The sequence below is a fragment of the Magnolia sinica genome, chromosome 11 (assembly GCF_029962835.1).
Source record: "Magnolia sinica isolate HGM2019 chromosome 11, MsV1, whole genome shotgun sequence".
Taxonomy (NCBI): domain Eukaryota; kingdom Viridiplantae; phylum Streptophyta; class Magnoliopsida; order Magnoliales; family Magnoliaceae; genus Magnolia; species Magnolia sinica.
In genome coordinates this window covers 63582740-63610191 of record NC_080583.1, presented here as the reverse complement: position 1 = coordinate 63610191, position 27452 = coordinate 63582740, and positions in this window count along the sequence as shown.

The following is a 27452-nucleotide window of genomic DNA, read 5'->3' as shown; positions in this document are numbered from 1 at the left end:
GAAGGATAGCAGGAGCCGACAGAACAGTACGGACTAGGATACGGGCCTTACATCCTGCATACCTCGAATATATCAAAGTAGCCATTTCACTGCTTCCTAGTGTTGCTCAGTGTTAGACATGTATCTTCTAACAACACCCATCGCATGTAAAATATCCATTCTAATACAGACCATGGCATACATCAAGCTACCAACGGCGCTTGAAAAAGGCACACGAGACATATCATGCTTTTCTTCATCTATTTTATGACTTTGTTATGAAGATAACTTGAAGTATGCCGCGTGGGGAACGCTTACCAGATTTTTCTTGTCCATCCCATCTTCATCAATACCTTCTCAAGGTATTCAACTTGAGATAACCATAGTTTGCTCATCTTCCTGTCTCTGTGTATATCAATACCGAGAACCCTCTTTGTAGCCCCAAGATCTTTTATCTCGAATATCCCTGATAACTGAGTCTTCAGTAAGTTAATCTCAGACATGTTTTAACTGATAATAAGCATGTCATCGACATACAATACCAGGATAATGAATTTTCCATCACTCATGCCTTATAATAGACACAATAATCATATTCACTTATGGTAAACCTCTGACTCACCGTAAAAGAATCAAAATTTTTATACAACTACCTAGGCGACTGTTTCAGGCCGTACAACGACCTCTTCAACCTGCAAACATTATTTTCTACCCATTGTATTTTGTAACCTTCGGGTTACTTCATATAGATCTGCTCTTCTAATTCTCCATATAGGAAAGTAGTCTTCACATCCATCTACTTTAGTTTGAGATCGTGTTGAGCAACCATCGCCAACACAAATCAATGTCATCGAACCTTTTTTGATTGCATCGACTCTCCGCATTATGATTTTCAAATAAACACAGAATAGATTATGTCCGATGTCATTGAACATTCTTCAATAGCATCGAAGGGCCCTTCGATGTCATTGGGATTTTTCTTTGAAAATATCACTTGGTTGCTAGACATATTGAGTACCTTTTTCGATGCCATCGAACATGATTCGATGTCATCAAGTGAAAAATAGATTTTCATATAAAAACATTTAGGACTATTTGGTCCATATTTTGATGTCATCGAATGACTTTCAATGCCATCGAGAATATATATGATTTTCCTTGTAAGATTGCTGGACAAACTGGTTCTCTTTTCGATGCTATCAAACTGTATGCAATGCCATCAACTAACTTACTTTGATGTCATCGAAAGTGATTTGATTACATCGAGTATACTTAGAGTATTTCAAAGCTTGCTGGAGATATTAGGCCTTATATCAATTGCATCGAAATGCGTTCGATTCCATCGAATGTATCTAGAGTTTTCACAGTTGGTTGTTGGACTTGTACGGCTTTGTTTCGATGGCATCGAACATGTGTTTGATGCCATCGAAGTTGCTCGATTGCACTTTGATTACAATCGACAAAACATGAAATTTTCCTATTTACTTCTATCTTCATAGGCTTTAAAAAAACTCTAATCTAAGCTTACCAAGGGTTTTACAAATATGGTTTTGGATAAGTTTAGATTTATTTCACATGAGTCTTTTACCTGATAAGGTTTGGTTTGGGAAGTGAGGCTTAATATACCTGTAGAGTGCACTCGAACTTCTTCAACTTGATGAGTCTTGTTCTTATAGTCTTCATATGGTGCTCACTTGACAGCAGGACTCAACATTCACGTCTATTGACAAATAAGGACACTTTCATACTTCTCTCCTTCTCAACCCCCCTCTCCCTCTCTCATAGCCTACAAGAAACTTTTAATGGCCATGCACCACAATTAGGGTTGTACACGAGTAGAGCTAGCTCGGTTAGATCTCTCGACTCAACTCGAAAAACCTTGATTCGACTCGGTTCAAAACTGAGTTTGAGCTGAGTTGAGCTGATTTTTTGAGCTCAAAAAAATTTCAAACCAAGTTCGAGCTCGACTCGACTCGGATAGAACCCAGCTTGAATTAGACTCGGATCGAACCAGTTCGATGACTCAGTTACTTTGGTATTGATGTTGCTCACCAACTGTTTGATGAAATGACCCAACCAAGTGTCTGCTAGTGGCAAGGAAGATATGTATGTGAAATAAATACCTCTTTTTCTTGATTTTGATGTTGCTTACGAGATGTTTGATGAAATACCTACAAAAACCACTGCTGCCGTTTTACAAACAGCGAGAATTTGAGATGCAGTCCATGTGTTTGTGAAAATGCCACAAAGGCGAACTTGTCTCAAACTTGACTCGAACTAGTCCAAGCTATTGACCGTATTGAGCTGAGCTAGCCAGTCAGGCTCGAGGACCGAGCAGAGCCGAGTTCGAGCTAGGGTCAGCAAGTGGCCGAGCCGAGTCGAGTTGTGCTAAGCTCGACTCGGTTCAACTCATGTACACCTCTAACCCCGGTTTCCAAAGTATGGTTCACCTGAGATTTGAATCTACTTCATTTTTGTACTCATACTTTAAAATAATAACAACATGGATATGGAATACATACCACAAGGTGTGGGCCGCACTGTAGGAAACAAAAATGGTCAACGGTCAACATTAGTATAGGAAAATCAAGAAAAAATGACGCATGATGGGGTCTTATATGTATGACTTTTTCAAATAAAAGTAGGAAAATCAAGAAGAAATGATGCATGGTGCGGTCTTATATGTGTGAGTTTTTTCAAAAAGAGCCCTCTATTAGTGAGCCCGCTGGATTGGAAATCCAGATTGAAACGTAACCATGCCCCTTCTACGGGTAAGAGATGGCTATATCATGTGACCAAAGTTCCTGTAGACTGATGTTATGTGGGGCCACCTTCTTTCATCAATATTTTCCTACATATTATATTCATTAGGACAGAAAAAAAATAAAAAATGAATTGAACCCTATCATTGAAACCTTCATAGTCCCACTGAAGTTTATGGTCAGGACAATATTTGCATTTCAGTTAATCCCAATGGGAATTACCCTTCAAACGGCTCAGATGGCATATAAACATCTCAGTGGGCCCTGGGAAGGTCACAACGGTGGACGTTTCCATCCTTGCTTTTCCCTGTCATGTGGCCCGCTTGAGTTTTGGATCTGGCTTATCTTGGGGCTCCTCTCTACTAAGAGAAATAGGTGAGTTTTGGATCTGGCTTATCTTGGGGCTCCTCTCTACTCAGAGAAATAGGTGGACGGAATGGATTTCGCACGGTCATCCCCGTGAGCCACACAGCTTCTGCCTGTAGGAAGATGTTTAGCTTCGCCACACGCAATCCACGTCCGTACCATGTCGCGTCTCTCTCTGTGTCTCTCTCTCTCTCTCTCTTTCGGGTTAGGTTGTTAGTACACACCCATGTCAGTCCACACACTCCATGTTAGCCACCCCTACTAGGGATCGATAACAAGACCTCAGGAAGTCGCGTTTCTCCCTGCTTTACCGTATAAGTTCGCCCTGTCTCTGTATATCCCAGCAGCCCACGGGTACAGTGTTCCTGTGATCGGTGTTTGTTAGTTTCTGTGTGCAATCAAAAGAGGAGCGGGAACGGATTGGCTACTCCCCCTGACACCAGCCATTGGCTGGTGGTCAGTGCTCTGTGGGGCCCACCGTGATGTATGTGTGTCATCCATGCTATCCATCTATTTTTATATATCATTTTATGGTATGATAAAAAAAAATGAAGTATATCTCAATCTCAAGTGGACCACATTATAGGAAACAATGTTGAATGAATTTTGACCATTAAAAACGTTTTGGGGGCCATAAAAGTTTTGGATCAAGCTGATATTTATTTTTTCCCTTCATCTGGGTATTTTTGACCGGATCAACAGATTAGATGTCAAATAAACATTACAGTGGGCCTTAGGAGGATTTTAATTGCGAATATCCATTCATTATTTTTGTCCTGTGGTGTAGCCCACCTAAGATTTATATCCCTATCATTTTCTGTATAAAGCCATAAAATGATCTGTAAAAATGGATTAACGGAATGGATGAAACACCTACATCATGGTGGGGCCCACAGAGCACCAACCACCAGCCATGGGGCTGGTGTTAGGGGGAGTAGCCATTCCGTTCCCATGTTAGCCACCCCCGCTAGGGATCGATACCAAGACCTCAAGATGTCGCGTTTCTCCCTGCTTTACTGGATGAGTTTGCTTTGTCTATGTATATCCCAGCAGCCTGCTCCTGTGATCGGTGTTTGTTAGTTTCTGGCTTTTTGTGTGTTAGCTCTAGGATGGAACAATTATGACATAAGCATTAAGAGGAAGTGTACTGCGCAGCTATAAGACCCGTATCCTAGTTCGTACTGTTCCGTCGACTGTCGTGAACCTTCTCGTCGAATTCTGGCAACCTGCAACGTATAATCGATGTTTGCGCACTACCCTAAGTAGTATCCTTTAGAATTGAGTCGACTTTATCCAAGACTTGTACCATTGCGACCGCACCGTCGCCGCGGTTCCAACGCCCCGACTCGTGCACCGATCCGATACCCTGACAGGAAGATGTGAGCCGGCGTTTATTTCGAGAAAACACCGCGGGTTTGCAATCCCAAGAGAATCTCTACATCATGTCAAATCAATCCCATCAATCAATCACATCCATCACCTCATGTCAAGTACAAGAGCACTGTCACGCCCCAAACTTGAAAATCGGATTCACAGGAATCACGATTGTCGAATCCGCTGCCGACAGCCTCCGTAGTACCCCATTCTCGGTTCCTAGCGTCCATATGCTAAATTCCGATTATGGGATCCTATAAGGAGGATTTTTTTGTACATTTAACTTATAATAAGCATAACCACAAGATTACCCAATTCACAAAGGCAACATCATCATCACATATACGCTAATATAATCATTTTAGTACAATGCTAAAAAGGAAATACATAAATAGAAAATCAAGCTCCAGAAGACTGCACGCTTCTGCTCCTACTAAGCTATGGCTGTGTCCTGGCGCCACCCGCACGCATCTATCGTGCATAAGCTTATAGAAAGCTTAGAGGGTGGTATAAGTGTGTGCACAAGATAAGTGCCAAGTATTCGATACAATGCCATCATCATACAGTACCAAAAATACTGGTAATCCATAAATCGTACAATATCGGAATAAACAGATATACAGACAAGATCATGAATTATCAGAGTAAACATAAATACTGACAAGATCATAAATCACATGATAACAGAGTAAGCGAAAATACGGACAAGTCCATGAGTCAATCAATATCAGAATACACAATATAGGACAGCTATGCAAATGAGGAGTCATAAAGAGTCAAATATCAGATGTCGAAGATGCGATGCAATATGCAATCCTTGATGAGTTCACGAATAGCGTCAGTCATATCTAGACCATATAATGCAAAAACACAGTAACCCAAAATGTCATATGCTATGAATGTAATGCGATATGTGGTGCAAATGGAACGATCATGCTGGAGTGTGAAATCGGGATGATAGTACGTAGTATCGCAGGCTATGGGGTCCATCACAAGGGACTTCTATCCAAACCAGTCTCATACCTAAATTTGGATAGTCAGACCCAATGTGGTAAACTCCTGATCTCAGGTTAGTCGCGCGCCCCAACCGAAATCCTGGCCATTGCGAGGGCACACGTAACAAATAGTTGCGCACCACCAACCCGAGTGGATAGTGAATGAACGAATGCATGCATGAGTATGCAACTCCTGCTCACTAAATCCGCATATCTGTACAGTTCCTCTCTGGGATCACCACCGGGCTTTAGTACACTCCAAATGGCACTGTCGCTCTCCTAGCCGCACAGTCCAAGTGAGCGTAAGAAACCTCACTATCCGCCTGTCCAATAGTCTGTCAATACCTATCCGACACGTCGATAGCGGACCTATTTACGAGCTGGTCAAACTCAGCCTAGTATTGCCCCTACCCTCGGGCGGGTAAAGCCACACCCCCTCTCAACCGACCATGACACAGTGGGAGACGCGGCCTCCTGGTATTCGGCACTCGGGCGCTCATGTATCCACCGGGTCTCGACGTTGGGGCGTCTCCTGGCCTCGGAGGTTTAGGGATTTTCACCCAGGGACATCTATGGCGCCCGTATGCTAGAACCAAACATTTCCGGTGTCCCATCTGGCCATCCACGATATGCCTGTGGAGGCTACGGCCCTGATGTCGCTAGGGCACGCAATGCAAGATGCATGAGTCATACAATACATCAATCCTTCGATCATGCGCATACTGTGCACTCATGTGAGATAACCTCCGCCTATCAGGGAGTCTCATAACAATCTGCCCAACAACATATGCAATGGTCAACCACATCTCATAACACACATGCAGATGATGCGTATGGGCATGTATGATGATGTTATGCTGTCACATACTCATAATCAGTATCAATAACCGGCCTCAACAATTGGCTTCGACAATGTGGACATTTAACCAACATTGCCCCCAAGGAATAGCTCACATAGAGCCAAACATATAATGGGCCCATGACCTCACACAAGGGACAAATATACAACACCATGGGCCTCACTCAAGAGCTTAATACACATTACGATGGGCCTAACATACCTCACAATGGCTTCATAGCCTAGCCCTCAAACACACCACAATGGGCTTCATACAATCATAATGGGCCGCATCATATGGGGCTAATACGCACCACATGGGTTACATATACATCACAATGGGCCATGCCCAGGGGTCCCAAATACAACACAATGGGCCTCAACTACGAATCGCGTATGCATCATGTAGGCATCAGCCATAGGCCTTAGCAATCGAAATCGGCCTTAACAATTAGGTTCGACACTCGGAACCGGCCTCGATACTCGGCCTCGGCAATCAGAATCAGCCTATACAACTGGCCTCGACAAATCGGCCACGACAATCAGAATCGATCGATAATCAAGATCGGTAAATCGGTCACGACAATCGGGATCGATCGATAATCAGAGTCGGCAATTGGTCACGTCAATCGACAAATCGGCCACGACAATCGGGATCGATCGATAATCAAGATCGGTAAATCGGTCACGACAATCAGGATCGACACAAATGGACTTAACAAGGCCTAAGGGAAGGTCACAATGAGGACATCTAACCATCATTGTCCATCAAGGTGGCCATCTAACCAACATTGCTCGCAAGGAGTGACCTACATAAGGAATTCATAAACAACGTAACGGCCACACATACATCACATTGGGCATCATTCATGGGCCATGACTCATAGGCTTTAAATACACAATAGGTGGGCCCCACACATGGGCCTCAAATATATACCACAGGTGGGCCTCAATGGACGGGCCACAAATACATCAAGATGGGCCTTACACAAGGGTCTCATATATCACAATGGACCTCATATCTGGGCCTTAAATACATCGTAATGGGCCTTACACACATCACATCGAGGCGGGCCCTGCACATATCAAATGGGCCCAACGGATGGACAGTGTACTTGTTGTTCACATATTAAGGTGGGCCGCATGTGTGGACGGCATAGATGGAACACATACAACATGGTGGGTCCTGCGATTACACAGTAGAAGGGCCCACCATTCAACAAGCTAAACGATGCAGAATTATACAACACATACATAGCGGTGACCCCACGTCTCTCGTGGCCGGATGAAATAGATATTACACATATATCACGTCGGGCCCACGTCCCGTGGACGGTGCAGATAAAACATGTACATCATATTGGGCCCATATGTACATCATATTGGGCCATATTTCATGGGCCCCAAACACATCAAGTGGCCGCATCAATGAGCTACATAACTTGGCCCTCAAATATACAACAGGTGGGCCCTACACCTGGGCCTCAAATACATCACGTAGGCCATGCGTCATGAACCTAATACACGTCACAATGGATCGTACGATAAGGGCCTAATACACACATAATGGGCCTCGTGTACTTCAAGTCGGGCCTCATCATATGGGCCTCATATACGCCAGGTGGGCCGCATCAATGGGCCTAATACTTTCCAAAAAATGAATCATATTGAAAGATCATCAAAACCACACCTTAAATAGGGGCAGATGATGATTAAAAAATCATCTGGACCATACCACAAATAAGTTTTTAATTTTCCGCAGCTTCAAGTTTTCAGGGCCTACCATGGAGATTATTTTCTATCCAACTGCTCATAAGGTCACAAGGATCCTGAACTAAGAAGAAAAACAAATATCATATAAATCCAATACTTCGCATTCCTAAAAGGGTTTCAATGGTAGGCGTTCAACCTTCTATTGTTTGCGGCGTGGTTGGACGATGGAAAGCATGGATATAGAATAAATACATCAATGGTAGTGGTGGGGTCCACGACGTGGCCTACAAGCCTAAGACGAGCTCGTTAAATGAATGGGCTGTTCAGATATAACATGTCATGGTGCAGCCAGCATCGTCCCAATGCATGGACGGTGTGAATGTACAAAAACATCAAGGTGGGCCACATGTCTAACCTGATGGACGGTGTGAAAGCCACACGAGCAGGGCCCACTGTTCCAATGCACGGACGATGTGGTTACAACACTAGATCATGGTGGGCCCCACCTGCCAAGTGGATGGACGTTTTAAATATAACAAATACCTCATGGTCAAACCACTACTGACGTCAATACAGCTATTAGCTGGTTATGAGGTACATCAACCCATCTGCTTCCAAATGGATCGATGGACATAGATATACAAGGCATATCTCAAGGTGGGCCCCACCCCCACACGTGCAACAGCACATGTGGGGTGGGTCCCGCACCCAAAAAGGGACGGGCGGCGTGGAGAAAAACACATATATCATGGTGGCGTTTCCACACGGCACCGTCCAAATGGACGATGCGAATTAAAATAGATATATCAAGGTGGGCCTCATAGATGGACAGCAAGGGTGAAAGGCCCACCATCAGGTATATATCATATATTATAATATATAATATATATCTATATAATATACAATATAATATATATATTTAATACATGATATATATATATATGTATATGTATATGTACACGTACACACATAATGGTACAGCCACACACGTAGGGTGGGTCCCACCGTCCAATGCAATGGACGGTGCGGATAGAACACAGAAATCACGGTGGGTTGCCACCGTCCACCATTAGTGGACGGTGCAAAAGAAACACATACATCACTGTGGGTCCCACGTGGGGCCCACCATGACGTTTATCTTCCATCCAACCCTTTCATAAGGTCACTCGTTCCTGGATGAAAGGGAAAAACAAATTTCATTTTGATCCAAAACTCCTGTGGACCCAACAAGGGTTTCAATGGCAGACGGTTCAATTCACACTGTTTCCTGTGATGTGGGCCATCTGAGCTTTGGATGGGCCTGAGTTTTGAAGGGGGCCCACTTCAAGCAGGGGACCACCTCATGATCGGTTTAGATGTAATACAAGCATCATGGTGGGCCCCACGGCTAGAGCCGTGGGTGCTGTGCTACCCGTCCGTCCGCCAGGCCTACTGCTGCCGCTGCCTGTTATTTTATTTATTTATTTTTTGAAGTACATCACATGTGGGGCCCGCATCTGATGAATCCACTCTATCCATTGGCTTCTACTGATCAAGATGGACAGAACAAGTCCAATATTGGACATACTTCAGTGCATAGAACCATCAGGGTGGGTTTTCAACGGTGAAAACCATAGTTTTCCAAGGGATGGCCTACCAGAAGGTTGGATTGGCCCCATTTTTCAGCTCAACGCCTAAAATGATCTAAGGAGTGGAATGGACGGCTTGGATTAGACCGATACATCAAGATGGAGCCTACATGAGGGGTCCACCCAAATTTTTAAATCAACCTGCTGTTTTGCTTTGACGGACAAGACACCACAGCAGTTCACCCTTCACTGAAGTCCAGTGTCCAGGGACGCTGGACGGATCTTGGATATAATGTTTCTCTAGGTGGGCCTTGCTCAGGTGAGCCACCAAATGTATGAGATGGTGTAGATGAAACATACATCAAGGTGGGGTCCATCCGAGTGGGCCACACGGCCACACCATTACAAGAAATAAGGAAAGAGAGAGAGAGAAAGAAGCACCCACCTTCCTTATTCTTCCTTGATGCTCCAAAGTTCCAATGGGGCTCCTTCAATGGTGGAGATAAGCTTTTTGATGGTAGGATATGGGGAATCTAAGGTGAGAAAGGGGTAGGAATTTGGAGAGCTTGGGACGTCCAAGGTCTTGCTACCATGGTGGGAAAATGGAGAATGAAAAAGGGAAGAGAGAGATGAAGGAGAGAGAGTAATGATGATAGCTCTCTCTCTCTCTCTCTCTCTCTCTCTCTCTCTCTCTCTCAGTTAGGTAATAAATGTTTTGGGAAAAAGGTAGTAAGTGTGGGCTAGGGTCATTATTGCTTTGACTAGAAATTATGGATGGCTTAGGGTGATGTCACCCTAGCCTTGGAAAAAGTGTCAATGTGATAGGTGGGCCCCACCAAAACACAATCAATGGTCCAAATAGAGCGCGACCTATATCCTTTGATGTACAACTCAGATTGCCGTATGAGACGCGGCGTTGGAACCGCAGCGACGATGCGGTCGCAATGACATAGGTCTTAGGTCAAGCCGACTCGAAATTACAGGATGACACTCAAGGTAGCGCGCAAATACCGGTTAAGGATCGAAGGTTGCTGAAATTCGACTAGAAAGAAAATCACGAAAGTCTACGGAACGGTCACCTTATGTCAAGTACACACACTTATGCTTTCTTTCTCCACAAGTTAAGCAACCACCAAGTCAACTCTCTCTCACCCTCTCTCTTACACACCCATACATGTCAAGTACACCATCACCTCACCCATCACTCATATCCATCACTCTCTCTCCTTACAACTCTCTCTCTCCCTCATTTCCCAAGCAACAAATCCCAAGCAAAAGAGGTGCTCACGTCCAAGCTCTTCCATATGAGAGAAAAGTGATTTTTGGTGGCCCACTTTCCCATCCCTTTAACCTTCATCCTAGCCATTCAAACCTCATCTCCCTAAGTGAAGCACAAGGAGACCGGCTTTCCAACGGACCAAGGAGATCGACGGTGGGTGCTTCCATAGGCTAGATTTCCTTGTTTTGATGATGGGCCAAGTGAGTCCTACCGATCGATGGTATGGATCTCTCTTTAGACCCTAAGATGTGGCCGATGGCCCACCTTGATCTTCATGATCATTCCATGATGGGGCCATTCTCCATGGACCCCATCATGATGTTTATTTTCTAGCTTAAAAGGGGGTCATCTAGACCTTATATCTTGGTGGAGAAAGGATCTCCACCGTTGATCTTTGATTTGGTGGGCCCACATGCAATGGGACCCACTTGATGTATGTTTTAAATTATGCAAGGGAGGGCCCATAGTGCCGGGGTCCCTCCATCATATGCGTCCCACTCTATTTCTCTCTCTCTTTTCCTTTTGTGTGATGGTTTAGTTGAATGGCCCACTTGGATGGACCCCACTTTGATGTATGTATTTCCCATGCCATCCCAACCCTTTCTTTTGGTGACCCACGTCCATAGGTGGGGCCCACCTCAAACATTTGTGCTATGCCAAAACTGTCTAGCATCCAGGGACACTGGATGTTGAAAGGAAAACATAAAAAAATTAGCCTTGGTTCAAGGCTATTGGGGTAGGCCGCTGGTGTAGGCCCCACCTTGATGTAAGTATTCAATCCACGCCGCCCATTCCATTCTCGAGTTCATTTTAGGCGTTGAGCCGAAAAATGAAGCCGATTCGAGTATCTGATGGGCCATAGTATGAGAAACTGTGGTGGTTACCATTGAAAAACCAACTGCTGTGTTTATTCACCAAAATATATTCAATATTGGGCTTGTTTGGCTTGTATTAAGCCATGGGACCCAACGACGGGGTCAGATTCTACTGATGTGGGCCCCATACATGAAAAACCACGATATTTCGGGATTTCAAAAAAAATAAAAAATTAAGTACATGCAGCAGACGCTGCTGCTGTCAGAGACGCAGGCAGCGCCTGTTGTTGCTGGCGGACGGGCGGACGAGCAGGGACCCACGGTCCCAGCCGTGGGCCCCACAATGATGTATATTTGTCATCCAATCCGTTCATTAGATGGGCCCCTGCTTGAAGTAGGCCCCCTCCAAAAATCGGCCCGATCTGAAACTCAGGTAGCCCACATCAGAAGAAACAGTGGGGTTGAACTGTCCGCCATTGAAACCCATTTTTGGGTCCACAGGAGTTTTGGATCAAGATGAAATTTATTTTTTCCCTTTCATTCAGGGTCGTGTGACTTTACCAACAGGTTATATTGCAAATAAACATCATGGTGGGCCCCACATGGGACCCACAACGATGTATGTGTTCATTCTCACTGTCCACTGGCCGTGGACGGTGTGTTATATCTGCACCATCCACACTGGACGGTGGGACCCACCCCACGTGTGGGGGACGGCAGTGTGTGTGTGTGTATATATATATTATATTATATATATTATATTATATATAATATACATGATGGTGGGCCTTCATGTGGACCCCCCACCATGATGCTGTGTTGCATACAACTGTCCAACCATTTTGAAAGCTCTTTTTACAAGCTTGAGACTAAAAATAAGTCAGATCTATAGTCCAAGTGGACCCCACTTTGGTATAAATATAAGGCCATAGGATTAGGCCCATCTTGATGTATTATGGCCCGTTGTTAGGGCCCACTTGAGTATAGACATGGGGCCCAATTGGTGTGGCCCATCTGATGTACATAAGGCCCATGTGATTAAGCCCATTCAATGTATATGTGGCCGTTGTTGAGGTCCACCTTGATATGAATATAAGGCCCATTGTACTGTATTCAAGGCCCATGGGTTATGGCCCATTGCAATGTGCACAAGGCCCATTGATGCAGCCCACTTGATTTATATAAGGCCCATATGAGGTGGCCCATTTGATGTATCTAAGGCCTATGGGTCGAGGCCCAATAAGATGTATATAGGTCCATTGCAATGTGTGATTCCCTATGGTTTGGGTAAGGATATTTTATGGCAGGCCATGCCTTGGGAGCAATATTGGTTTGACGTCCACATTGTAAGAATAATGTTGGTTAAATGTCCGCATTATAACTCTCCCTAGGGCCCATTGGTAGGCCCATACTTGTTGATGGTTCATCACTTTGTAACATGCTTAGTATATCTCCATGATTCATGCCCATACGCATCATATGTATGCTTGATATGAGGGATGTTCGATCATTGCATAAGCCGTTGGGCAGATTATTTACGGACTCCTTATGAGATGGAGTGCCCCACATGAGCGCGTGGTACGTGCGAGATTGCATTAGACGGTGTGACTCATGCATTTCGCATTATGTCGTGATTCACCGCACGCCCTAGCGACATCGGGTCGTGACCTCCACAGACACATTGTGGATGGTCGTATCATCGAAAATATTGGTTCTAGCATTGTGGGTACTTAGGATGCCCTTGGGTGAAAATTTAACCTTTTTGGTACCAGGAGATGCTCCAACGCCTAAACCGAGTGGATACACGAGCGCCCGAGTGCCAATACCAGTAGGCCGCGTCTCACTGTGCATGGTCGGTTGAAAGGGGTGTGGCCTTATCTCGCCCGAGTGAGGGGCTATAAGCTAGTGAGTTTGACCTCGCAAATGAGTCCGCTATCGACGAGCCGGTAGGTATTGGCAGACTATGGTCATGCGGATAGTGTGGTCTCTTCCACTTGCTTGTGAGGTGTATTGAGGCAGTCAGTGTGAGGTGTATTAGACCCCGGTGATATCCAGAGAGAAACTGTACTAATATGTGTACTTGATGAGAACTGGTATGCTTATTTTGCATCTTACATATGGCATTTGGTTACATAGGCCTTGCATCGCATGGCCTTGGTATGGCCAATAGCATTCGTGCCTTACATCACATCGTTTTGGTATAGCCGATTGCATTCGTGGGTTTATTCGCATATTTTCGCATTACTCTGATATTGTACACTTGGCGCTTGCCTTGCGTACACACTTACACCACCTTCTAAGCTTTTGTAAGCTTATGCACGACCGTTGCGTGCAGGTAGCGTTGGACAGCAGCAGCGCTGAGGCAGGAGTGCGCATCAGTTTATTTTGGAGCTTTTTGATCACCCTGTATTTCCCTTTCCGCATTGTACTTAAAGTTTTTGATTTAGTGGATATGTAGTGAAGTTGTTTTGTGACTTGGTTATGCTTGTGGTTATGCTCCAAAAAAAAAAAAATCATACTGAAAATTCTCCTTGTAGGGTCCCAGGATCGGAATCGGGCATGTGAGTGACGAGATCCGAGAATGGGGCACTACGGAGGCTGTCGGCGTCAGATTCGGCGATCGAAAATTTTGTGAGCTCGTTTTCCGAATTTGGGACGTGACAGGAGGCATTCATTTCCCCATTGTTTCATCTCGTATAGCCTACTTGAGTTTTGGATCCTCCTTAAGTGAAGCTCTCTCAAGGATCAACATTCATGACTTCATGAACAAACTAAACTCACATCAAGCAAAACTCTCAAGTACAAGACTCAAGATCTTGAATAAAAGAACTGATCACAAGACAAGACTCTTGAATGCAAGAACTGCTCACAAGACTCAAGCCGAAAAGAAAGTACAAGGCAAGACTCAAGCTGAACTCAAGACTCGAGTTGAAAGTCAAGCTGAACTCAAGACTCAAGCTGAAACTCAAGCCACTTTCAAGATTGAGCTACTTCAAGGTTTAGTCTACATCAAGACTTCAAGGCTCATTCTTCATGGTCTCTTGTTTCAATGTCCATACTTCATGATTGAGGTTTGTTTGACCATAGGATGACCTTAGAAGTAGGTCATTTCGGATACATAAGTCGAATGTTATTTTAGATGTGATTGGTCTGTTCTTCGACCAGTCTTAGGTCCTGCTTCGACTAGTCCTAGACTTGCTTCGACCGGTCTAAGAAATTCCTGGATCGATCGTAAGTTTGTTACAAATTCGGATAAAATCATAGCCTTCGACTAGTCACGGAACTGCTCGACCATCGTAGGAACAGTGTTCGCATCTTCGACGCGTAGAATCTACGACTCAAGTCCAGAACTTTGCAGGACCTACGACTCGAAGGAAACCTACGACCCAGTAAGTGACTACCAGTCGTAGGAGACCTTCGACCACTCGTAGAACGGTCGAGCATATCCCGCCGAATTTTTCAAATATCTAGAGCTTCGACTAGTCGTAGAGCACTCTAGACCAGAAGACCCGATCTTCTCACCTATAAATAGTGCATGAATCTCGAAGAAATCATCGATTTAATTATAGTATTCAAGCCAATCTTCGTCGAACTTCGAGAGATAATTTTGTGCTCCATCTAAGCTAAGTGTGCTTATTTAATATCTTCTTTCCTTAGCTTTATTTTAATTGATTTTGTTTCGTATATTCCATTCTGATTTGAAAAGAGGAATTGTTATTCCCTTTCTTTGGAATCAAAATCAATTAAGGCAAGCCCTATTTGGTTTAATTTAAAATCAATTAGAACTAGAACCATTGTAATCAAGACTTGGACATTGAACTTGGACATTCAATCATCTACTTTGATTTGGTTCTACCGTGCTACAATGAAGAAGATATTCGTATTTTACATATTGTAAATTCCTTTTTATTATTTTGGTTTCTTTCAAGATTTGCGGAAAAATCTTGTTATTTTGGTTATCCGAGGAGAGCCAGAAAACTCGTAAGTGGGGGTTTTTTAATTGTGTAAGCCCACATACAAAGACACAATTGTAAGGGTTTTGGGTGAACTGGGAAAACCTATTTTAGTGAACGCTAATATCCCCTGTGTGAGGATATTAGGAGTGGAGTAGCTTTTGTGTGGCTGTTGTATAACAGTTGGTGAACACACACAGGCGAACCACTATAAACCCTTGTGTTGTGGTTGATTGTTTTACTCTTCTAATTTTTATTCTTTTTGTGGGATGTATGTATGGTGGTGAATGTTGTAATTATTTCAAGCTTTGTGAGAATGTTGTAATAGCTTAGAATTTACTTTCTGCTATTCCTTTATAAGCTTGTTTTTCAATTTCATTTGAAAGTTGTTCCAACATGCCCCGCCATTTTTATGGTGTATGGCTGTCCCTAGAACAATACATCTTTAATTACAAGTTATTTCATTTCAGTTTATATTTAATTGTATTCCTCTTCGATTTGAGACTTAATACAAAGACCTTTCTAGAAATAAGGTTGTCCTACCATAAACTCGTTTTTGGTGTCAGGATGTCCTTAGAATAACGTTTGTATCAACCTCTCAAGATCTGAATTTTGAGGTTGTTTTACTTTCCTGCATTGTTATTTAATTTGGCTATCATTTTCTTTATTATTCCGCTGTTATAAGTTTTTATTTGGCATTGTCCTATTCACCCCCCTTCTAGGACATATAGCTTGGCCTTTTCAAGTGGTATCAGAGCCTAATAGCTCGTTTTTTTTGGATTTAATTCCTGAGCTAACGATTTAAGCTATTCAGATGTCAAATTTTGATAGCCTTTCAGTCACTAGGCCTCCACCCTTTAATGGCTCCAACTATGCCTATTGGAAAGCCAGAATGAGGATCTTCCTCAAATCAATGGATGAAAATGTGTGGCAAGCCACAGTGACTGAATGGAATCCTCCTATCATGGAAGTTACCGGGGTTGATGGTTCAAAGTATATGAAAACCACACCATATTACCAATGGACCACCCTTAAGAAAAGTGAGAGTAGTGCAAATGCTAAAGCACTAAATGCAATTACTTGCGCACTATCACCGGATGAGTTCAAAAGAATCATCTCTTCTGATACTGCAAAGCAAGCTTGGGATGTATTAGAAATGACACACGAGGGTACTACAATTGTCAAAAAATCTAAAGTCCAACTCCTCATAACCAGATTTGAAGAAATTCATATGGAGGAAAATGAAATGTTTATGGACTTCTACACTAGATTGAATGACATTGTAAACTCAATGTGGGGTCTTGGCGATAAAATCCCAGAAAGTAAAGTGTGTGCAAAAATACTACGCTCACTTCCTGAACGGTTCAATTCTAAAGTAACCGCAATCCAGGAACTTCGTGATACGGATAATATGAGGGTTGAAGAACTAGTTGGTTCTCTACAAACCTACGAGTTAAACTTTAAAGCTCCTAAAGGTAAATCTATCGCGCTAAAATCTTCTAAATGTAATTCAGAAGAAAATTCTGATTCAGAAGATGATATGGCTCTTTTGGCTAAAAATTTTTATAAGATTTTCAAAAGCAAGAAAAGGGTTGATTTTCAAAAATCAAATGACAAAAAGAAGTTTAGACCCAAATCTCGAAAATCCTTGAAAGATAGTCAATGTTACAACTGTCTAGAATATGGGCACTTAGCAAATAGATGTCCTAAAAGGGACAAACCCAAGAAGAAGGGTATGTTGGCTACATGGGATGAATCATCTGATTCTGAAGGTTCTTCTGAATCAGAAGATTCTGAGACTGAGTCGGGCAATGAGGTTAAAGCTCTTATGACTCTAGCCAAATTCACATTTTCAGATAATGACTCTACAAGTGAAGAAAATCTGAATAGTGAATGTGAAAATGAAGATGATCTTCAAGATGCTTACAATGCCCTATATAAGGAAAGTTTTAAAATTGCTGTCAAACTTAAACTTCAAAAAGAAAAGTTTTCTAAACTCAAAAATTGTTTTGATTCACTTGTCTTAGAAAAATCACAAATTTCATATTGTTTTGAAAAATCAAAATGCGACTTGGAATTCAAAAACTCTCTAATTGTTGATTTAAAATCTGAAATTGAGAAACTTAAAACTGAAGTATCCTCTCTTCTGAGTTTAAAGGACACATGAAAATATGCCCAAGGTGATCCAAAGTTAGAAAAACTTTTATCCGGATCAAGAAAATGTGGCGATCGATCTGGGTTGGGGTATGATAAAAATCTACCTCCTAAACAAAAGTATACTCCTCCTATGTTTGTTAAAGGAGAGTCCTCAAACTCAAAAGGGAAAAGTACTTATCAAAATTTTTCTAAAAATTCAAAAACTTTTCAAAAACCTAGAAACAGCCATGTCAACTTTAATCAGAATCGAAATCCACTAGCTGAAAAGATAGTTGATTTACTCAAGGAGCTATTAAAATCTAACTCTATAGGTCATTCCTACAAGTATACACAAAAGAAGACCAACTATGTTCCTAAACCCAAAACAGTTATGAAATGGGTTCCTAAAGTCACCTGCTTGGTTGCTCACACTGCTTTCAAAGCAACAAGTCATTCAAAGTGGTACCTAGACAGTGGATGCTCCAGGCATATGACAGGTGACAAAGCCTTATTCACCGATTCTGAAAGATATGACTGATGGTTCACCACATTTGGTGATGGAAGCAATCGCAAGATTTTAGGCCAAGGTACGGTTCAACTTTTTAATCTTCCGTTGTTTTAAAATTGTTTTATATGTTGAAGGCCTAAAGCACAACTTGCTTAGTATATCACAAATATGTGATAATAACCATAATGTTCGGTTTTCTAATCAAAGCTGTGAAATACTAAATAATAAGGGTTCTGTAATATTAACTGGACGTAGAACGTCTGAAAATTGCTATATTATTAGCGAATCCAGCTCATCTAATCAAACATGTTACATGGTCCATACAGACGAGACTGATTTATGGCACAAACGTCTTGGACATGTACATTATCGAAATCTATATCGATTGAGCAAACGAGAACTTGTAAGAGGTTTACCCAAACTTTAGAAATTAGATAAAATATGTGGTGAGTGCCAGATAGGCAAACAAACAAAGAACTCACACAAAAAGGTGAATTCAAATACCACATCAAGACCACTCGAACTTCTCCACATGGACCTGATAGGACCTACCAGAACGGAAAGTCGTGGTGGTAAAAAGTACATCTTGGTAATAGTTGATGACTTTACCAGATTCACTTGGGTAGTCTTCTTAAGGGATAAATCTGAAACCCTTGAAGAAGTAAGAAAAGTTCTCAAAAGGATTCAAAGTGAAAAATCCTCTCAAATCAGTAAAATTCGTAGTGATCATGGATCTGAATTTGAGAATAGCAATTTTGAGAAGTTCTGTACCGACCAAGGAATATTACATGAATTCTCTACTCCCAAAACTCCACAACAAAATGGAATTGTAGAAAGGAAGAATAGGGTGCTTCAAGAAATGGCTAATGTTATGTTAAATAGCATGAAGCTCTCTAAAAATCTTTGGGTTGAAGCATCCACAGATTCCTATATTAATAACCGACTCTACACTAAAAAAGATAATAATAAAACGGCTTACGAATTGTGGTTCAATAAAAAGCTTACTGTTAAATACTTTCGAGTTTTTGGCAGCAAGTGCTATATTTTACGTGATCGTGAAAATTTGGGAAAGTTCGATACGAAGAGTGATGAAGGTATTTTTCTAGGATATTCTTTAAACAGTCGAGCTTATAAGGTCCTGAATAAAAGGACTGGTGTGATTCAAGAATCCATTAATGTTGTCATTGATGATCACTTAAATACACCAATCTCTAATTCAGATAATGATAAGTACTAATCATTGATAAACCCGATACTTCATCGAATCAGACTGATTCTGAGTTAAGGACTGTTAAAGATCATCCAACCACACAAATTCTTGGAAACCCTCTCACCGGTGTTCGCACCCGTAGACAACTTGAGGATATATGTAATTATGTATGTTTTACATCCCAAATTGAACCATCTAACGTAAAAGAAGCTCTGGCTGATGAGAACTGGATTGTTGCGATGCAAGATGAACTCAACCAATTCGTAAGAAATGATGTTTGGTATCTCGTACCAAGACCTAAAGATAAACACATCATTGGAACAAAATGGATTTTCAAAAATAAGTCTGATGAATGTGGAAATATAATTAGAAACAAGGCTAGACTGGTGGTACAAGGTTATACTCAAATTGAAGAGATTGATTTCGATGAAACCTTTGCACCAGAGCACGTCTTGAATCTATCGGACTATTTATATCCATTGCATGTTTTAGAAAGATAAAGATCTATCGGATGGATGTGAAAAGTGCTTTTCTAAATGGCGATTTACATGAAGAAGTCTATGTTGAATAGTCAATGGGTTTTGAAGATTCCAAAAATACTGATCATGTATATCGGCTTAAAAGGCACTTTATGGATTAAAACAAGCACCTAGGGCATGGTATGAGAAACTAACAAAATTTCTTTTAACTCATAATTTTCAAATGGGATCTGTTGATAAAACTATGTTTGTTAAGAAACATAATGATCATATCTTAATGGTACAGATTTATGTTGATGATATCATTTATGGATCAACTTGAACTGACTTGACTACTGAGTTTGCAGATTTGATGAAATCACAGTTCGAAATGAGCATGGTTGGGAATTGACTTATTTCCTTGGATTGCAAGTAAAGCAACAACCTCTGAAGGAATATTCATTTCTCAATCTAAGTATGCCTTAAACCTAATCAAGAGATTTGGATTTAAAAATGGCAAAAATTTTGATACTCCTATGAGTACTACCCTGAAACTATCCAAAGACTCTAATGGTAAAAATGTTGACTCAAAACTTTATCGGAGTATGATTGGTAGTTTGTTATATTTAACGGCTAGTAGACCTGATATTTCTCTAAGTGTTGGTATTTGCGCAAGATATCAATCTGATCCAAAAGAATCTCACTTGATTGCTGTCAAGCGAATTATTAGAAATGTCGCAAGTACTGTTAATCTTGGTCTCTGGTATCCTCATGAAACCAATGTTCAATTAGTTGGGTACTCGGACTGGGGTGGTAATCTAGATGATAGAAAATCAACCAAGGGTGGTTGTTTTTTCATTGAAAATTGTCTAGTTTCTGGTTTAGTAAGAAACAAAATTCTATTTCACTTTCAATAGCTGAAGCTATATTGCAGCTGGTAATGCATGTACACGCTTGTTTGGATGCAAAGAATGCTAAGTGATTATGGAATTAAACAGATTCTATGTTATTACATTGTGATAATTCCGGTCGATAAATATTTCAAAAATCCTATTCAGCATTCTCGTACTAAGCATATTGACATTAGATTTCATTATATAAGGGAATTAGTAGAAGAAAAGTTATATCTCTAGAATATATTCCTACCGAAGATCAACGAGCTGACATTTTCACATAACCTCTTGATAAAAGCAGGTTCAAACAGATGAAATTTGATCTTGGCATGTGCATTTTAAATTGATAATTTATGCCTTCTTGTATAATATTGTATATATTTGCTAGATTGTATTTCAATTTTTGTTTAAATTGCAAGATAATTCATGCTATCTCATATGGTACTCAAATTTGTTTGCCATCCTTAATCTGTCATTTCATTCTTCAGTTTCGACTCCATCCTGGTCATAGTGTCATTCCATTTGCATACTTTATGACTGTATTGGCTACTCATATGTTAGTCGATATGCCTGTTGATGAAGCACCAATCCATCATCCGATCTTCAACAATACAAATATTAATAAGATGAAGTTAGATCTGCTTCCTGAACAAGGTGGTGGTGTTGATGGTGGTCCTGAAGAAGCCGGTGTTGATATTAATATGGATGATATTTTTGAGGAACTGGATTCTGACTGCTAATGATTCAGATTATGAGCCTTCTTCATTTGATGCACGCTGAGTGCATTAGAAGGTAGAGTTGAGGATATAAATGTTAAGTTGGAAAACATGTCTCTTGCTCATGATTTGCAATTCAAGTATATGTGCAAATATCTTAGGCGCTGAACAAAGGCATGCACCAACTTGATCCTTCTATTCTGCTCCATCTTCAAGTTCTAATTGACTAGTTTTTATGAGACTTTTGACGTAATAACTTTCTTACTTAGCACTTATTTGCTTGGGTATGAGTTGGATTCTATTTATGTATTATGCTGAATATTTGTTCTTGATGTAATGTTGGATATATGTGATGCTATCTTGAGTATCTCTATGTAGCTCTGAATATTTCTTTTGCTATACTCTCTTACTTCCTCATGTTTCCTCTCATGACTTCCTTTATTTAGTTCTCCTTTGTCATATTGTGACAAAACGGGGAGAATGGTTTGTTCTTAATGTGATTGTGTGAAGGGAATAGTAGTGGTTATGTTACCCAGGGGAGTTAGGGGGAGTATATGTTTGATTAGGAGAGTATATGTTTGATCTTGTTGAATGAAGATGGTTGAATGTTGAAACGGTTGAATGTTAAATGTTGAATATTGATTTGCATGTATTAACCAGCTTGATTTACTTTTGTTTGGTTATGTGTTTTGTCACTAATTTGACAAAGGGGAGATTGTAAGTGCTAGAGTTTATATCCTGTAAGTTGTCAAATTTGTGGTGACAAAATCTTTTGTTTATATAAACTGCTTAAGTGAAGCTCTCTCAAGGATCAACATTCATGACTTCATGAACAAACTAAGCTCACATCAAGCAAAACTCTCAAGTACAAGACTCAAGATCTTGAATGAAAGAACTCGATCACAAGACAAGACTCTTAAATGCAAGAACTGCTCAAAACAAGACTCAAGCCGAAAAGAAAGTACAAGGCAAGACTCAAGCCGAACTCAAGACTCAAGTTGAAAGTCAAGTCTCAGACTCAAGGTGAAACTCAAGCCACTTTCAAGATTGAGCTACTTCAAGGTTTAGTCTACATCAAGACTTCAAGGCTCATTCTTCATGGTCTCTTGTTTCAATGTCCATACTTCATGATTGAGGTTTGTTTGACATAGGATGACCTTAGAAGTAGGTCATTTCGGATACATAAGTCGAATGTTATTTTACATGTGATTGGTCTGTTCTTCGACAAGTCTTAGGTCTTCTCCGACTAGTCCTAGACTTGCTTCGACCGGTCTAAGAAATTTCCTGGATCGATCGTAAGTTTGTTACAAATTCGGATAAAATCTGTTAGGCTTCGACAGTCCTGGAGACTTCGACCGATCGTAGGAACAGTGTCGACGCATCTTCGACCAATCGTAGAATCTACGACTCGAAGTCCAGAGAACCTTTGCAGGACCTACGACCAGGCGAAGGAGACAGTCGTAGGTGACCTACGACATCGTAGGAAGGCTTGACCAGTCGTAGAACGGTCCGAGCATATCCCGCCGAATTTTTCAAATATCTTAGAGCTTCGACTAGTCGTAGAGCACTCTAGACCATTCGAGAACCGATCTTCTCACCTATAAATAGTGCATGAATCTCAAGAAATCATCGATTTAATTATAGTGTTCAAGCCAATCTTCGTCGAACTTCCGAGAGATAATTCGTGCTCCATCTAAGCTAAGTGTGCTTATTTAATATCTTCTTTCCTTAGCTTTATTTTAATTGATTTTGTTTCTTTTATTCCAATCCGATTTGAAAAGAGGAATTGTTATTCCCTTTCTTTGGAATCAAAATCAATTAAGGCAAGCCCTATTTGGTTTAATTTAAAATCAATTAGAACTAGAACCATTGTAATCGAGTCTTGGACATTGAACTTGGACATTCAATCATCTACTTTGATTTGGTTCTACCTGGCCGCTACAACGAAGAAGATATTCGGTATTTTACATATTGTAAATTCCTTTTATTATTTTGGTTTCTTTCAAGATTTGCCGAAAAATCTTGTTATTTTGGTTATCCGAGGAGAGCCAGGAAAACTCGTAAGTGGGGTTTTTTTAATTGTGTAAGCCCACATACAAAGACACAATTGTAAGGGTTTTGGGTGAACCTGGGAAAACCTATCTTTAGTGAACGCTAATATCCCGTGTGAGGATATTAGGAGTGGAGTAGCATTTTGTGTGGCTGTTGTATAACAGTTGGTGAACACACAAGCGAACCACTATAAACCCTTGTGTTGTGGTTGATTGTTTTACTCTTCTAATTTTTATTCTTTTTGTGGGATGTATGTATGGTGGTGAATGTTGTAATTATTTCAAGCTTTGTGAGAATGTTGTAATAGCTTAGAATTTACTTTCTGCTATTCCTTTATAAGCTTGTTTTTCAATTTCATTTGAAAGTTGTTCCAGCAAGGTTGCCTGCCATTTTTATGGTGTATGGCTGTCCCTAGAACAATACATCTTTAATTACAAGTTATTTCAATTCAGTTTATATTTATTTTCGTATTCCTCTTCGATTTGAGACTTGATACAAAGACCTTTCTAGAAATAAGGTTGTCCTACCATAAACTCGTTTTGGTGTAAGGTTGTCCTTAGAATAACGTTTGTATCAACCTCTCAAGATCTGAATTTTGAGGTTGTTTTACTTTCCCGCATTGTTATTCACTTTGGCTATCATATTCTTTATTATTCCGCTGTTATAAGTTTTTATTTGGCATTGTCCTATTCAGCCCCCCTCTAGGACATATAGCTTGGCCTTTTCAACGAGATGTGGTGAGGTTTTTGGATTACAATGTAGATAGACTGCAAATTGACATTTATTATTTACATCGATAGTTCTCTTCTCCTACTCTTCCTTGAAGCGGCAGTTGCTGTCATCTACTTTACCTTGAAGTGACAGCGGCTCATGTTTGGAAGTTGCAGGTCCAAAGGAAAAAAGCTACAATGAATACATTAAAAATTGTGGGGCCAACTAATATGTATATGTCTAATCCATGCCGTCCATCTATTTTACTTGCTCATTTTATGGTATGACCCTAAGAATGAGGCAAGTGTGAAAGTAAAGTTGACCACATAGAGAAAACTAAGGGAATCGAACGATTACCATTGAAAACTTATCGTGGGCCATGAAAATTTGTTGATATTTATGTTTATCCTTCATCCATGTATATGTGACGTTATGAACAGGTTGGATGACAGCCCCACAACCCTATGTCCCCTAGGAAGGTTTCGATTTTGAATGGTGCAAGTCATTATGCCCTTGCTTCCTCTCATGTGGTCCAATTAAGCTTACAATTTGCCTCAATTTTTGGTCAATGCCCTAAAATGATATGGTAAAACATTTGGATGGCGTGGATCAGACATATATATGATTGTGGGACTCACAGATTTTACCACCATGCATTTCCATCCGATTTCATGTATGTATGCAAGATTTTCGAGACACATTTAAGAGAGATATTTTCCCCTTTTTCAAACATGATGTAAAAGTAATTATGGCTTATTTACATTCATTTACATGTAATTCTTAAAACCAAACAGGCCTTAGCGTACCGAGTAAACTATGTGAGGTCCACCATGATTTATTTATTTTATCCACTCCGTCCATCCATTTTAACAGATAATTTTAGTCCTTCAATCCAAAAATGAGGCATATCCAATGTTCAAATGGGCCACACCACATGAAATAGTTGAATTGAACATCTACCATTGAAAAATTCTTAGGGGCCACAAAGGTATTGGATCAAGCTTATATTTGTGTTTTTCCTTCATCCATGCCTGAATGATCTCATAAACAAGTTGGATGATAAATAAACATCACCGCGGGGCCTAAAAAGGTTTCAACGGTGGAAATCACTATCCCCACTGTTTCCAATGGTATTATCCACTTGATCTCTAGATATGCTTTAATTTTGGGCTCAACCCCTTAAATTATATGAAAAAATGGATGTACGAAGTGGATAGATCACACACATTCAAATTAGGCCCAAATGAATTTAGTCAATACTATAAGAGCGTCCTGGGTAACTTAAGTATGCAATCCGATTTCACCGTAAGATAGCAGACATGTAATGTATAACGATGCGATGAGATTGGTCTTCTTACTTAGGAGACTTGCTAAATGTGTAAATAGCAACAAGTAATATTGGGAGAGTAGAGTTAGTCCTTTAATGTTGTGTTGTACCTTTTATTTTAATTTTCAAAATAGAGTAAAATAAGAAAAAAATTATTATGATCCATAGTGAAAAACAGCTACAAAACATTAAATTACAGAAACATTTTCTAACCCATCCACCTGTTTCCAAAATTGTGGCCCACATGCTGATTAGACCGTATTTTCTTTTGTGAAAACATTTAGAAGCTTGAACCAACCTGATGGATGGATTGGATCTCACACCAATGTGCCATGCTGGCACAGGCATGTACATGATTTTTATTGTACGCGCGCGTGCGCATAGAAAAGCTCCTTTAATCCTATATCTTAGACAGGACCGGACGTGTCACGTATCAGATTCCTTCCTTTTCCTGATCTTTTTTGGCAACTGATCCAGTGTTACAAGGACACCGAATTTCATGCCTTGCAAATCATGTCCGTACATATTCAACATATTTATGATGATCTAAACCATTAATCATACATAAGAAATTATTAACTGGAGAATCAATTAATATAAATGCAATATTATTTCCAATCAGGTAAGAAATGAAGATTTTTCTGCTGAATGTAATCCGGTGCTGGTTTTTTTTTTTTTTTTTTTCTCTCTGCTATTTATCCTTATTCGCTGTTGGCCCACTGAATGAACTGCTTGGATCTCTTCAACGTGTGCCAAAACTAATGAAATGGCTGCACCATCTCTCGTGCCTCCAGCCAATTAGTTGAGTTCTTTTTTGTTTTTATGTTTGCCGAGTATTTTATTACCCTTAAGGTACCATACAAATATTTTATTATCCAAAATTATTATATTTTTTCGGAGTATTTTATTACCACACAAATATCTTATTATCTAAAATTATTATATATATATATATATATATATATATATATATATATATATATATATATATATATATATATATATATATATATATATATATATATGCAGTGGTGGATCCGAGTCAGTGGTAACCGGACCCGCTTTGGCTGGTGCCCTAGAACGGGCCAGCTAGCTGGTGCTCTACGGTTCTCACCGTCATGTATGCATTTTACCATGAGCTAAAAAATAAAGGAGATTTATAGCTCAGGTGAACCACATCACAGGTAAAAAAGGGAGATTAAACGGTTACTAAAAAACCTTATCAGGACACGGTCATGTTTGTTTACCATCTAACATGTTAAAGTTACGCAAACTTGGATAAAGGAAAAGCACAAATATCATGGTAAACATTGAACCGACAGGGATGGAAGGCAAGGATAAAACACATATATTGCGATAGGCCTATACAGCTTTGACACCAGTTAGTTGGTAGGTGATGGGGTCTCTTGCCAAGCTGCTTTTGAAAAGCTCTGTGAACTCCACCATGATGTACGTGTGTTTCAGCTACGCCGTGTATTTTTTTAAAATTTTTTGAGTTTAAATGGAACTAATATGATCCTGATACAAAACTTTATTATCCCTGGGCGATCAGTCGCCACATTTTCTTCCTGGTTTTTAGAATCTTTTCGTATTGTCGTCTTTCAAAACAGATGGCGGAGTGGTTTTGTGATAGACATCTGTGTGGCCCCACAGCCCAGGGGCAATCCGCTCCCACGTTGGGTAGCTTGAAAAGTATGTTTCTAGGTCAAATATGCTTTTCAAGAAAAGGACATTTGCTTCTGACGTGCTTTCGTGGAGGTCTTAAAGACATTATCCATCCATTTCTTTATTTTATTTTC